The following is a 6,430-nucleotide window of genomic DNA, read 5'->3' as shown; positions in this document are numbered from 1 at the left end:
TGAGCCCCTCTCTTGGCCACAGCCATGGGACCAATTAACTCCACTCATCTCTCTGTGTCTTCATTTGAGTTTTCAAATTCTAATTGGCCTGGCTCAGATCAGGCTAGGATCAGTCACTTTTGGGTCAGACAAGTCAAAGGGGACCTGGGAGGAACTTGGTGATGGTCACTGTAGGTTCCATCATGGGCCAAGCAAAACCCCTCGGTTTGTGTCTATAACAGGGTTACTCTCTGATGCCAGTGGGATGTGTTCAAATCCTTGCTGTCTAAGTTATTAATTTAGGCATCAAGTGCCCTTGCTTCCAGACCTCTCCCTCCTAATCTGCCGATTTATTCTTTCCACATTGACTGTCAGTCTCCATGCCCCGAACTTTCTCTGTTCATTCCCAGCTCTGCCTTGGCTTCACCCCTTCCCACAGCTCTCCTCACGGGTCTAACTTCCTGTCCGTCGGATCCAGCCTAACCCCTCCTCCTTCAGGAAGTCTTCCCCGAACACTTACTCGACACTTTCCATATTTTTTCTTTTCCTGCCAACTTGTTTTCCTGTGCTATATATTGTCTCCTTGTGTCACTCGGGGTTCCAGCAGGAAACAATACACTCAAATTGGGCAATGTGAGGAGAGTTTAATAAAGGTACCGTTTACAAGGGTGAATGCAGGGTGAAGGAAGAATGTCGTTCTCTGAGATGAGTGACAGCAAAGTTTATTACCAGCCCTAGGTCTGAAGGGGTGAGGAGCGGGAGAAACTGCGCAGAAAGCTCCAGGGCTTGGAGATGGGACCTGCAGCCCCACCCCGCCCAGTGCAGCTGCAAAGAAGGGGCCGAGGGACTAAACACTCCGACCTTATTCTCTCCCCTTTTTACCACATCCTGCGGGCACTCCCCGTGGGCTTAATCCGCAGAGCACGGAGGATACTGGCGTGGTGCATGCAGAGCAGCCTGTCAGGCACGGTGCAGGCAGAGAGTGGATCTGTGTTGGAGGCAGGAGGGACGGTGACAGAATACCCCCTACGCTTAATCAGATACATTATTATCTTCTTGTGGCCAGCCACCAGGTTTTCACCATTCCCTTCACCTCTTCCCATAAAGACTAGGACAACCGGAGACGTTTAGTCAAGGTGACCAGCATCTTGACTGAACAACACAGGATGAAGACATCGTCTGCCTCTCTGTCCATCCGCTTCTGTCCTGAGTCAGGGGAGTTGCTGTTCTGATTTCCAGATTGAGGAATACGGATCGGACCACATGCACTAGCCGTTGGGGCTTTTGGGTGTTGACAGGTCCCTGCACTATAGCAAGTCTAGTCCATTTCCACCGTCAAGCAGCAGCACTGAGTCAAGGGGCTCTGCCTTACTCTCCTTCCTTCTCTTCCAGTCATGCGTGTTTTCAGGGGATGGGGCACGGCCCTCTGGAATACGATGAAAATTTTGGTTGATGAAGAGATCATGTAATTTCATCAGCCTTGAATCCGCTTTACCAAAAGCCCTCCACTAGGGAACTAGTAATTAGTCCAGGTAACAATCAAGGGGGACCACCATCTGATGCTCCCTCCTGTCTTCTGGCCACTGGAGTGCACGAGGTTTGCAGCTCAGTTGGACGAAAACAGATGTAGGTATTCTGGCCGTAACTTCATCAAAACTTAGCATGTGGTCACATTCTTGGCTTGACCTGATAAGATTGCACGGGGCCAGCTGTGGCTTTGGCTTTGGCGAGGGCCCCCTAGTGTTCACATTTCTCTCTGCAACTGTAACTGAAGTTGGTGTTAGCAAATAAGGGACAACCTGAGGGTTGGGGCCAGTTTGCCAGGAGCACACACTGAGCCAGGAAGAATCTTGTCCCATTTGAAAACTGAGAAGCTTTCTTCAGTTCAGAGAGTCTAGATTGCAAGAGGCAGCCCTTCTTCTGATGGCATGGGTCAGTGGCCCTCGAACTCGCTCTCACTAAGCCGGGAAAACAGGCAAAATCTAGGTATACAAGATTTTGAAGGCATTTTCAGGTATTTCTATATTCAAGCCTATATCCACATAGATACATTTATATCTATGTGTATATTTAATATCATTGTTTTTTTCTCCTATGCCTTATTTTTCAGCCAGGATCTGGGTCTCTACCATCTCTTTAAATCCTGCAAGACAGTCCTGAAAATTCTCGTGAGCTCTATGTAGACCTCAGAGAGCTGAAACTTGGGGACTCTGAACTTGCCATCAGTATGTGGAGCCAACAGGATTCATGAAAGTATCTTTACTTTTGTAGCTCATGTCTTTTTAATTTGAATTAGAGGCCTAAGTTCTTGAGGCCCCAATAAAAACCTGGGCAGTCCCATGACTTTTGTCATGACACTTAGGTACAAAAATGTCCCATGATCATTTGAGATCACAAAAGGACAGAGTTTCCATTTAGAAATAGAAGAGTTGATCTCCGTATGAATATCAAAACTCAAATTGATTTGATATTTAAATCTCTCCCCATCCCCGGCTGGCTGAGTGATGAACCATTTACAGGAGAGAGAAATGAGGCTCCACCCTACTTGCCTCTCTCCATCCCTGGCGTTTCTCCTTTTTCTCCGGCTCACCAAGCATGGTTTCTAGCCCTCCGACTGGGTCGGTGATGGGAACGGAAGGGAAGCTGGGGTTAGGAAAGTTTTGGCTTAACTGACCCTGTCATAAGATGATGTCACCTCCTTAGGGCTGCCAGGTGTTTCAAATTGATTCTTTCTCTCATAGATTGCTTTCATAACCATCAGAGACATCCCTGGGAATATTCAAAATAACCTCTGTGGTTTTTAAAAAATGCATCTTCCCTAGCTGGCAACTTCTCGTTCTCTTCTGTTGCTATGTCAGCCCACTGTACACGTATTTGCTTGTGAGATCCCACAGACAAGCTCCACCCAGGCAGTCTTCTTGGGCAAGGTAGAAATCCCCCAGGCAGCTCTCTCTCATCTGGTCCACGGAAAAGAATCTCACGTGATTTGCCGGTATCAACTCTGAAAGTATAGATCCACCCCAAAGTAGTGACAGTTTTTCTCTACTCCACCCTCAAAGCAGCTGGTTTCCTTGTCTGTTGTCTCCTGATTTCCTGGGTGAGAGTCGGATCCCAATGCACCGTGCTTCTGTGACGTGGTGACTTACGTAGAACTTACATGACAACTATATCATCGACCCCAGTGGCATCGCTCTTACCCGGCTTGAGATGCGAGACAAGCACACCCCCAAGCCCTCCTCCCTTCCCACCCAGGGCAGGTAGCATTAGCAGCCCTCAACAAAGAAATACTTCTCTAATTGTCATCGACCCAATCTCTTTGCCCCCAATATAGATGAGGGGTCTGAAGAGTCGTGACGCCTGGTTTTATAATTCCTTTGCAAATTCTGCACATAGTCTACTTTGGAATAAGATCTATGGGGTCCTGCTGTTCAATGAAAACTTCCACTTTGCTACCTCGGTGCTTATGTTAGCGTTTGGCGTCAGTGAACATCGTTAGTCTCTTTAACTATTTAGCCCTATTTCGTTTGTTTTGAGCTGCATCCGGGGTCAAGGCAGAACTACCCTGGGAATTTAGGCAGCCTGTCTACCTACCTTGCATCCCGAGCTTTCCCCCACAGCCTGTCTCTCTATGCCTGGTTATGGGATGCCTATTGGAGCCTCAGGTCTTCTTGGGCATGGATTATCAGGATTTAGAAATGTCTTCTGTACAGGACAAGAAAGTAAATATTTTAGACTTTATGGGCTATACGGTCCTGTCACAGTGACTCAGCTCTGCAGTGGTACAAAAGTCACTATTGACAATGCTAATGAGCATGGCTGTGTTCCGATGAAACCGTATTCACAGAGCAGGCGGTGGGCTGGATTTGGCAGCGAAATGGTGAGCCTAATTATTCTGGGATTTCCCTGGGGGCAGAAATGGAAGAACACCTTGGTGAAGTCATGGAAAGCCCATAGGCTATGGAAGGCAGGAAGCGCTTTGTTCAGGAGATGTGAAGACTTTAGAATTTTACCGGTGGAATTTGAGGAAAACTTCAGAAATTCAAGCTGGAAAAGGATCATCTTTTTAAAAATCGCAGGCTATGATGTTCGACACGAAGGAGGAGCAACAAGGGAAGTCTACGCTGAGGTGTGTTCATGACCACCTGCCATTGTCAAGGTCGCTATGGCTTCACCCGCCGCAAGCTGTGTGTAGTGCACTTTTCAGCCACCACGTCTTCCAACAAATTGGAAGACCCACCTACCCGGACGCCACACTCATGTCCACCCTTTGCTTTGTGAAAAGTTGTTCACAAACCAGTTCAAATATATAGAAGACGCTTTACCCCTCCGGCCTTACCCGAGCGTGTCCAGCTGGCTTCCAGCACCCAGCATCTGCATTTTATTGCCTGAGATCTTTTCCCCAGTGGGGAAAGGGCTCTCGGTCAGGGCCAGGCAGGCCTGGGGTGCTGGGGTGGGGAGTTAACACACCCCAGGAGCAGCCAGCAGTTAGTGACAGACAGCAGTGGAAAGTAAATACCCCCACTCCCTGCCTTCTGGCACGGGGTAACCGAGGAGTACGAGTTATCGTTTCTGGGATTTTTCTAGTAGTTTTGGGCTCCCGGTGCCCCCAGTGGGCAGCAGAGTACTCTTCGTTAGCATATTCCTTTTCTTGCTTTAGCTCCCCACTCTCTGTGGCGTTTCCTGTACTTGCCAAATAAAGTCTTTGCTCTCAAATCCTTGCTCAGGTGCTGCTCTGAGGGAGAAACAGCCCCAAACAGAGGCCGACATCTCTGCGTCCTTTCTGTAGTGCCTCCTTTCTGCTTTCTGCGTCGGGCCCCTTCAGGCGCCCATCGCATTTCATAATAGTCGTTTAATTCAGATGGGTCTCTGCCACGAAGGGCGAATGAGTTTTCTAGAAATGGGTGTTGTTCCTCTTGGTATCACTTGCGTTTTCCCTCGTCTGTCGCACAGTGTTCATGTACAGGAAGCCTGTTGCGTAGGTAGGAAGATGGTGACGATGTAAGGGGCCAGTGCCGTATGACTAACCACATGTAGTAGCCACTGGCCACTTGCGGCTATTTAAATTACAATTGAATGAGAATTTTAAATTCAGTTCCTCGATCACGTGAGCCATATTTCAAGTGCTCGTAGCTGCATGCGCTGGTAGTGACCCTACTGGACAATGCAGACAGGGACCGTTTCTATCATCGTAGGTAGTGCTGGGCTGGGGAGCAAAATGAAGCACCCTGAATTCATGATTTGGTTGTGGGCAGTTCTGTGCGGGTCACGAAGCTCTTAAAAGCTTTCGGGGAGCAGGGGGTTATGAACAAGCACCTACATGCCACACCGTGGTCATCTAAGGGCGGGCACTACTTCACAATGCAAGAGAGAACCAGCGACATGTCGTTAAGGTTTTAAATGATCACTTTATTTACATATTGCCTGAACCACAGAAAAGAGAAAAAGGACTTCAAAGTTTCCTAGCCGAACTGAGATTCGTGCTGTGAGATTAAATTTTCCAAAGTTCACATCCTGTGCTGTCCACACAGGGTCAGGCTGAGTTAGGAGCTTTCAGACAGGCATGAAGGTGAGCAAAGTCAAGGCCACACACCAGCGATTGAGGTGGGATGGACCGGAAGGCCAAGAGCAGGCACATTCCTTCACCAAGCATTCGACTAGGAAGTAAAATGTTTTGGAATTGGAATGTGTTCTAGTCTTAAAGTAGAAGTTTCTCTCAGCTGGGTTGAATTTAAGCATTGGCAATTTTTTGTTTTTGTTTTTGTTTTTGATGTGATTTGAACTGGCAGCGGAGGGGCAAGATCAATGTCCAATTCCATCTGATGGCGAGTTCCCCGAGAGGAGGGCCCACGATGTGCTAAGTTCGTTTGCCTAAGGCGTAGCTGAGAACACGGTGGGTGTTCAGCAAATGTTTACCGAGTGAATGAATGAACAGGGGTAACTTGAGTACACGTTAGATAACAGAGGGGAATGGACTTCGTCTCCCAAGACAATGGGAGGTGATGCTGTGTGACCACCCGCCAGGCTGCACCACCATACCCGCTCTTTACAATCTATTTTGCAGACTTTGAGCATCCAGCTCCTAAAAATTTAACAAGGATCTAGTCTACGTGGGCCACGAGGGGGCTTCGAGGTGACTTAGCCAGGTTGGGGGGATAATTCATGGCAGGATGCTTGGGATGTCCTTGTGGGTGAGAGGATGGATACCATAATTAAATAACAAACTAGTCTTTTATTTTAAACATAATTCTAAAGTTAGATTTATTTTTTGAATAGGTAACACGCTCCCAATCCAAAAGGCACAAAAAGGTATTCAGAGAAAGGTCACCCTCCTCCTCCTTGTTCTCCGTCCGCACCCCTCCCCAGAGACAACCATCGTTACTGCTTTTGTGTCTTTTAAGAGATGGTCAGGGCATCGAAGCACAATGAGAAACATGGGTGTCTCCTTTTGTTT

This window comes from Pteropus medius, unplaced genomic scaffold (genome assembly GCF_902729225.1).
Source record: "Pteropus medius unplaced genomic scaffold, Ma_sr-lr_union100, whole genome shotgun sequence".
NCBI classification, from domain to species: Eukaryota; Metazoa; Chordata; class Mammalia; order Chiroptera; family Pteropodidae; genus Pteropus; species Pteropus medius.
The sequence above is the reverse complement of the archived record's forward strand: the minus strand, read 5'-3'. Positions refer to the sequence as shown.